Source organism: Brachionichthys hirsutus, chromosome 14 (assembly GCF_040956055.1).
Source record: "Brachionichthys hirsutus isolate HB-005 chromosome 14, CSIRO-AGI_Bhir_v1, whole genome shotgun sequence".
Lineage (NCBI taxonomy): Eukaryota > Metazoa > Chordata > Actinopteri > Lophiiformes > Brachionichthyidae > Brachionichthys > Brachionichthys hirsutus.
The window spans coordinates 11,781,402-11,790,885 of record NC_090910.1 but is presented as its reverse complement, the minus strand read 5'-3'; positions in this window follow the sequence as shown (position 1 = coordinate 11,790,885).

The window sequence follows — 9,484 nt, the reverse complement described above, 5'->3', positions numbered from 1 at the left end:
AAGAGTAAGCGCAACGTGACGAACTGTTTAGGTGTGTGGCTAATTCATTTACCCCCCCGCCCCCACACACACACACGCACACACACACACCTCCATCTAGCACCACCCGGCGCGCTGACAGGTTTCTCTCTGTCATAGGACACAGCTCAGCTCGGCTGATTAGCTACGCTCGCCGAGCTAGCCCGGACGCCGAGGCCCCCGCCATCAGAGAGGTCGAATGGATTTGGGGGGGGGGGGGGTGGCGCAGAGGGCACAAGCTGAGGTTGCATGCTAATAAACACAGGGTGTCATGCAAATATAAACTCCCCTCGGCCAAGTACGGTTTCCACTGCTGCTCCTCAAGTTTGCGCCCAAATGCCATTTAAAATCCTTTCCAGACGCTTGACTGTGATTTATTGAGTGGCATATCTGAGTGCCACCTCCCTATAAAACTGGCGCTCCCGAGCGAGAGGCCGCGAGGACTCCCGAGAAGCGGAGGTGAAGACTCGCTTTTGCGTTTTCAATAAAACCCGAAAAGTCGCCGTAGCACAATTTGCATCTCGTCTGAGAATGAAAGTCGCGTCTTCGTGATATTGCTTTGTTACAAGTATGAATATTTTCCAATAAAGTGTCCATGATCTGGGATAAATTAGACTCTCCGAGCTGCTGGGAAGCCTTTAAAATGTTCCCGTTCACTAATCTGCCGATCGGCATGAGGTGTGGCTGCCATTCCTGTCAGCAGAGAATTATGCTGATTACTGCACAATGTCAGAAAAGATGCAGCGAGTCAGTGGGGGGGGGGTCCTCCAGACGTGACACATTTCCACTCAGCGGAGCGTAATCACAACATTATGGCGGGTATGGATCCGACTTCCTGTGTTGTGTTTCGGTTTGAAATACGAAGAGCGTGGAGACGCCCCCTCGCTCATAACTCCACAATAACTTTCTTTTAAATGTTGCTTTGGAAAAGGGTCGTCTAATTATCGGAAATTAGCAGAAGGAGTTGGATCTTCTCGTTAAACATATACGTAAAGAGTGCAGAGACCTTATCGGTTTTTCAAATTAGCAACATGAGCATGGGAGAAACAGCTGCCCCACTGTTAGCACGCACAAGCGCTTTAATTGGCTTCATGCTTAGATGCTCTTGCCAGCATCCTATAAAAACATGCTCTAACCGCTTCCTATATGGAGCCTGTAAGTTCGATTAAACAGCAGCTCCATCGTCCTGGTGAAGTAAATCAGTTGGGCATTGTTGAATGAAATGGCGCAAATTAAACTTTATTTTGCATGTTATCTGTTTGCCTTTCACTCGGTCTCATTTCGAAGCAGAGGTTTTGAATGAGTGCACAAATGAAATGTAGTTTTAGTCTCATTTCGGCGAATTGTAACTACGATTAGCCGCCGAAGCTAATGATCGGATCAGGTGACTCTGCTGTGAGTGGAAATAAGCTGACATAATGGGGGGGGGGGAGACAACCAGCGTTTGAATCCTGAAGGGTCTTATTGTTGTTGTTGTTGTTTTGCTGTTGTTTTTGTTGGCGTTGAAACACAGGAAACATTAAGTAAACGTACTTATCCCTTTGACTCCAGTGCATTTCATGAACTGGCGGCGGCGGCTGATGACTCTGTTGAGACGGATAAATCCGAAGTAGGTCAAGCTCGGTTTCATGTATATTTGAATCATATTCTTTTACACTTGGCAGAAATGCAACACCTGGAAAAGGTTTGGAGCTACATTTCATACGCGTTGAGACAAAATGAGATTTTGTCGCGCTAGTTTATCTCGACTTAATCCACCATCTGCACCGACTCTCAGCTTGTCAGTGTTTCCACATTTTTCTGGTTAGCATGTGTTATTTTCCAAATCTGGACTGTCTTTCTCAGCAGTCAAGAGAAATGCATCCCATAACAGTGTCACGGCAACATGAAGGTCCAACCCCTGTGGAAGGCTTGTGACCATCAGCTGTTTTGAGTGTGAGCTCCTCAAAACAGGAGGCCGATTCAAGAAAGGCCTCCAGCTGTAATTAGTCATTGTACTGTTGCTTGTTTTCAAGCCCAAGACGGAATTGCTTCTCTAGTTTAAGTGTTGCTTTATCTCAGCTGGAAATGACAGAAGAGATGTTGTCGGCTGTAGGCAGACTTCCAGCTCACGCAGGAACCGGCGCATTATTTGCGACAGAGTGAATATTTATGCCTCCTTCGAGTTGAAAGAGCTAAACATTTTGCTGTATTTATTTCTCTTGGGAGTCGGGAAACTGTTGATAAAAACTTATCTTCACTTCTCGGAACGGCGGCGTATCTGATATTCTTTTAAAAAACGGCTATGATATCTGTTATGGCACGTGCTCGGGCGCCCGACTCCTCTGTGCTCCCTTGTTCACTTTGCTGTAGCGTATTGATCTCCTTCCTAGCATTGTTTATAGGGCTGCGTGTCTAAAACGAGACCTATCGATTTCCTTTTTGGGGTTTGTGCCACAGCAGAGGTCTCTGTCTCGCCCGTCAGATTAAACGCGTCATAAAACAAGCCAATGCAATCAAAGCGCAATGGGTCTCCATAGTGCTAAATACGTTGTAATGCTAAATGTGAGTCTTGTAAATATTTTAATGACATCTTGATGCGCTTTCTCTTTAATTTAACTCCAGAAACTGTGTATAAATTCTGCGCAGGATGTAAGAACGGAGCAAAAATGCTAATATGTGTGAATTATGACACTGAATATTTTCTATATTATCTCACATTGTCAATAAATCCATGGTAACGCCCTGGAATGACAGACTTAGCTTAGCGCGCGTAGTGCTATCCTTCATTACCGCGACCAAAGTCACTTTATGTATAATACAATATACTTTATTTGGCTCATTCTGAGACACCCCGAGATAAAACTCCAGTGAACTCACGGAGCCGTAAACAATGAAGGCATTTGTTAGCACGTTACTTAATCACTGCTTTTACATTCATAATAACCCATTTGTGTAAACACAAACATCTTATATCATATTATATATATATATATATATATATGTCTATCCACAATATAATGAAATCAAGAAATCAAGAAATCAAGAAATCAAGAAATCTTTAATGTCATTCATACACTCTCATGCACAAACGAAAAACAGCACTCAGGTCCCAGCTCGAGGCGCGCAACACACATTCATTCAACTAAAAGTAAATATATACACAAAATTAAAAAGTGACAAGTGGCAAAGTGACAGTGATTGCACAAAGTGACAGTGATTGCACGATCCCCGTTTGGGTCCAACACGGAAGCAGTGCATTTGGCCTCCGAGTTATCCTCTGTTCACAACCCTCACAGCATCAGGGAAGAAACTGTTTTTGAACCTGGTGGTCCTGGCCCTGATGCTGCGCAGCCTCCTCCCAGATGGGAGGGGGGAAAATAGTCCGTGTGCAGGGTGGGTGGGGTCCTTCATGATGCAGGTTGCCTTTTTCCTGCACCTCCTGCTGTAAATGTCACTCACGGTGGGTAGGCTGCTCTCCGAAGTCCTTTGGGCCGATTTAACCACCCGCTGCAGGGCCTTCCTGTCTGCAGCAGAGCAGCTGCCGTACCACACCGTGATGCAGGATGAGAGGACACTCTCCACCGCACACCTGTAGAAGGACGCAAGGACAGGGGAGCCCATACCTGCTCGCCTCAGCCTCCTCAGAAAGTAGAGGCGCTGGTGGGCCTTCTTCACTAAGGCGGCTGAGTTAGTCCTCCATGTCAGGTCGCTAGCGATGTGCACGCCCAGGTACCTGATGCTCTGGACCACCTCGACAGCCGCTCCTCCGATGTGGAGGGGAGGGGGGGTGTAGCCTCCTTTCCTGTAATCCACAATCATCTCCTTTGTTTTCTTCACATTGATGCAGAGGTTATTATCTCTGCACCACCGCACCAGATGTTCCACCTCCTGCATGTACTCCGACTCGTCGTTGTTGAGGATGCGTCCCACCACTGCTGTGTCGTCTGCGAACTTGACGATATGACTGCTCGGGTACTTGGCTTTGCAGTCATACGTCAGCAGGGTGAACAGCAGAGGGCTCAGAACGCATCCTTGAGGGGAGCCGGTGTTGAGGATGATGGGGGCGGAGGAGATGTTGCGGATTCTCACAGTCTGCGGCCTGTTCGTCAGGAAGTCCAGAACCTTATAAGGAAGTGCATCTAACAGCAGCCAATGTAAGACAAGACGAGCTCAAACGAGGTTGGATGTGCAGATCTGAAACTCGGAACATTTCCTCTCTCTGAGAAATCTAAAAGGCATCTCAGCTGTCAGGAATAATAGGGGTACAAATTTGTTCTGAGGTTGCCCTCTGCGTCTCCTGTCTAACTCCATGCCCCATAAATGTCATTTTTCTGCAAAGTAAGGCATGGTGCATGAGGATGAATCTGTGTGCTTTCTGATCTAGTCTACTGCAAGACACATCATACAATATATATATATATATATATATATATATATATATATTTTACAGCAGGAGTGCCATTTCTTTGCCTTAAATTGCTAAAGATACAACATGCACTAATTGCAACATGGAGAAAGTGCATGTCCACGTTCCGTTTTAACAAGTGCTGCATATGGCGCATCAGGACAAATCTGCACTCCACTTTCCCCGTTTTGATATGTTTACAGGAGCAGGCTGTTAAATAAACTGCACAAAATACTGAGGCGATGTAAGCTCATTGAGTAGCAATGATGCAGTCAAGGGCAGCGGTTATTCATCCCAGGCTGATCTCCTGATGGAACACGATGCCAAATGCAGACATCCCCTTGGCTCACTGCGTTCTGCGCTATAGGCAAGAGTTTGATGTTTGGTTGAGAGGACAGGGCAGCGGCAAAGTGGATGCTTGGAGCACTTCCAGGGATTAAACTCGTGCATCTAACAGCAGCCAGTGGTCATCATGACACAAACACTGCATGGGTGGTAGCGCGTGCACAGCGGGGGGTCTCTGGCTGGGAAAAAAGGGACAAAATGGAAGCTATAAAACCATAAATGCCTGCAGACCGCCCCTTCATCTCCACGTTGCACTTTATTTTTTGTTTTTAGTAGATTTATATATATTCATGGGTAATGTTTCGCTATTTTAAAATTGCAAGACATAGAAGGTATATTAAAGAGGCGACTTTTGCATTTGATTTTGTGGAATCCTTGTTTTAATAAACTCAAGTCATGTTTAGGAGTCATGTTTAGCGGTTAGCAGCTAATTGCTCATTTTAATTGCACTACTTTTATTTTAATATCACAATTTAATTATCTCGTTATCTTTAAAACAAAAACTACTTTATTTACTCCTGATTATAATTCCCGTATCTAATTGTCTGCGCTGACTTTACGACATCACAACTTAATTACTGATTGGCCGATGGACTCTGGTTTTATACATTTGTGATGACATGATCTAACACTTGGGTGCTAAAAAAAACAAACATCCGATATGGTTTTCTGCACTGAAGCTAAATGGGATTCTTTCAAAAGGTCAATGCTGGCTAAATGGTTGTGAATCACACATGCGTCATTAATTGGTTATTATGAGATAATTAAATAGGCATTATGATACTCCACGCTCTGTTTTTAAAACTATACATCATCATAATTTAGTTTAAACTGCATGAACTTCACCACATCTTCATTAAATGCATCAGATGCTCGACCTTAAAGTATCTGAAACTGTTTATTGGTGCCGTCTTTCAACGCATCGTCATGGAGACGATATAAAGTCATACAACATGGACAGAATACTGAACTTGTCGTGGATGAGCTTGTGCAGAAACTACATATAACTCTGTGCATAAAGTTGTTTGCATCGTGTGAAGCTAAACTGAGCTATGCAGAAGACTAGGAATGCTATTTTAGGCTAACTAATGGTTGTGTTTCCTCCTGATGCATGCAGCTTCATTAGTTTCACTTAAATTAGGAGAGCAAAACAGCCTCCCTGCTCCATTAGCATCCTCGGCTAACCCTTTGTCTGTGTTGTTGTATCCGCAGCTCTGAGAGGAGGTACCAGAGTGTGTTAAACGCGTATGTGCACATGCAAACAGAATATAACAGATTACAGTGTGTAATCTGGTCAAAGCAGGGCGCTGCATGGAGCATTAGTTTGATTACTCTAAAACCCTCCCAGTTTAGGGCTCAGTCAGGAATCAGATTTCCTTTCTATCCTTCTCCGAGCGGCATCGAGCATCATTAGCGGCTCTGCACATCAATAGACGATGTAGAACAGATCTCGCTTGTGCAGGTACAGAAGGTCTCGCTTGAAAATCACAGCCACGCCACAAAACAGCGGCTTTAAGGAAGTCTAATCAGCTGCAAACGAAGCGCTGCATGGGCTGAAATCCGACCCCGGTCGAGGTAAAGGTGTGAAGGCGTTTTAACTCGCCTTTGTTTGTGAAATTATTATTAACGAGAAAAGCACTCGGAGAGCGCAGACCTCCGCCGAGCAGCTCGTTCCCCTCCTAACTGGATCGACACCGTGAATCTGTAAATGTGGTTTTAATGTTAAAATGTAATATTGATTCCTGACTCCGCGCTGGATCTGATCCAAATGAAATGCGAACATTCAAACAGTCGGAAACGTCTTTCGGACGTCGACTCCTGTGGGGTTCAAAGGCCAGTGGCGACGGCGGCTGATGACTCTGCTGATATTTATGAGGCTAAAGAAGCAGATCCATTTATGAAGCCGGTGGATCTGGACGATGAAGAGGAGGGTCACCAGGTCCACGATGAAGAGGAGGGCACCATTCATAACAAAGCAGCACTGTTAGCTGCATCGTGCATTAGGTGGCAGACATGCTACATGTAGCGTTAGCCTGCAGATGCCATCAGTAAGCATCAGGATGCATCAGTTTGAATCATGACGTTTTAAATCCACCTTAAAAAAAACAACGTTCCTATATGAATGTGAGTCACGTGGAGATTTCTCAGAATGTGATTTTTCATTCATTCTAACCCCCCCCCCCCCCACACACACACACACACACACACGTTGAAACGTTCCCCTCACGCAGAGATGCTCAGATTGGGTTCGCCTCTGCATCCACGCGTGGACTGGAGCAGAAATAACAGTTTATTGATTGACTCAAACCCACACTAGTAATCGGGGGCTTAGAATAACGTTTGGCCCCGGTATTATTACACTTGAGCGCCCCCCCCCCCCGCGGAGCGCCTCCCTCTTGTTTGTGTCATCAGTCTCCTCTTTTTTTTCCCTGCCCTGCTCTTCTGGGGACTTGTGAATGGCAGCCAATGGGAGGGTTGCGTCCCCGCAGCCTCTCAGCCTCCCTGACATCCACAGCGAGAAGTGATGCGGCGCGGCTGAGACGCGCAGTTGCGGTGGAACAACGCGAGCTGCAGTGCGCGGATACGCTCGGCTCCGGCGTGCGCCTTGACGACAGATCTCGTCCCTGAATAAACTTCCCCGTCAGGTGAGCGTCGCTTCGCCTTCGGCTAGTATTCCCGTCTCGTTCGTGGCGCATTCGGGACCGGCGACTTCTCCCGGTGCGTTTGTCGTCGATTTTCAACGGTCCGAGCCGGGATGAGGCGGCTCGCACACGGATGACCTATGCGTAATAGTTGTGCCGTTTATATAAGAGCTACCCCCCCCCCCCCCTCTCCCCCAGTAGCCTTTGAAATGTCATGAAATCGCCGGTGGAGCGGAAATCTATTTCTATCGACTAAACGTTGGAACAGCTCCGACGCGTAAATTGGTTTTTGGAGATGAGTTTGAATCGGAACTTATTTTATGCATGTTTCACGAGAAGCGCGCTTCGGTCGACTGTCGTCAACTTTTGGCTTCTGTCAAAAGGCTCCGTGCGTCATTCTCATCCATGCACGCACCGGCACAGAGGTCCTCGCCAGGCGCGCGTTACGCGCGCCCCGCCGCGCAGAGGGGGAACGCGCAATGCAGGCCCGGACTCCAAACGCACCTTTGCGTTATTTATGTCGAACCAGACCCTAACCCTAACCCCCCCCCCCCCCCCCGCCGATAATCGCACTGCAGTCCGTGGTAAATCCACGGGCCGTGCACCGATGCGTGCGGGACAGCGTGCTCGGATGAAGGCGGATCCCGCGCTGTGACGCCCTGCTGCTTTGTTTTCTGTAGTTATTTGTTGCACAGATTAGTTTAGGCCCTTTGGGTGGTGTTGGTTTGGCGGGGGGGGGGGGGTTGGGGGGGGCACCTAGAGTTGACTCAAGTTTGCTAAAACAACTGTCCTCCAGCCTTATTGACTTCAGGATGATGTGGCTGTGAATATTTAATGGCGCTGCTGATTAATGCAGGCTTCAAAGAATTCACTTGGCTCCATTCCTAAAAAGTCGCAGGTATTGACAGAGGGGGGGTGGGGGTGGGGGGGGGGGGGGGTCTGGGAGCAAACCTGAAAATTGAATTCAGCGCTCTGGAAAGTTTTCCTGTCGTCCTTGTTGGCCTGCAGACTTATCCATGTTAGTAATTGCGTTGGCTTAATGTGCGCCTGAAGTGATGCCTGAAGCCAGCCAAGAAGTTGTTTTTTGGGGGGGGGGGGGGGGGGGTTGTCGAACTAACCCCCCCCCCCCCAATCACACCTTTTTTAAATTCCGAGCGAGGACTTATCGGGAGCGATTGGGCCGTCGATGCAGGAGCTGGAATAACAAGGAGATGCACTTCCTGATTGATACACGAGGCAAAGATCCGCTCGGTGCCGCGAGCTTGTCGGAACCAGAGCTCGGTGCCGCGAGCTTGTCGGAACCAGAGCAGGTTTTGTGGTCCAGGTTTTCCATACGCTGGTTTGAAGTTCAGAGATGAAAGGGACAGAGTCGAATCTGTGGCTGATCAAAGTCGTACAGAAAACACGGCAGGTGCTGAATATTTAAAGGGGTTGCAAATAGAGTTCCTGTGTCTCTCCGTGTGTGTGTGTGTGTGTGTGTGTGTGTGTGTGTGTGTGTGTGTGTGTGCGTGCGTGTGTGTGTGAGGAACATACAGCACGACGTGTGTTTGGCTATTATATGTCCCTGACCCGAACGCTTCCTATGAAGTCATTCAAAGCGGGGCTGCAGAACTGATTTGTCGAGCGAGGGGGGGGGACGGGGGGGACGACACATCAGAGCCCATCTGCAGGGCTCAGATTTCAACAGGCAGTCCCTCACATTTCATCTTCCTCCGCTCCCCCATGTCTTCACCCTTCACCCGCTGAAAGGATATTCCAGAACGCTCCGGTCTGGATCGGTCGGCCTGTCGCCGGGAGCGGTGACATCACGGGATGGTGGGTTTACCCGACGACCGGTGACCCGAGCTGATTGCATTATTTGTGCTCCAGATGTGCTTCATCATTCTGATGCGTCCCGCTCGTAACATCGGATGTTCCTTGTCTTCTCTGGGCTGGCATCTGGAGCCGATAAAATCCCATCCGGCACCGGAGCGAACTCCGATTCCCCACGGGAACGTCTATGGCCTCCTTCCCTCTCCTGCATGCATGCGTGTGTGTGTGTGTGTTTCATTAAGGACTGTTTGACGCCAGTGGGAGCGAGCACCGTGGGTTT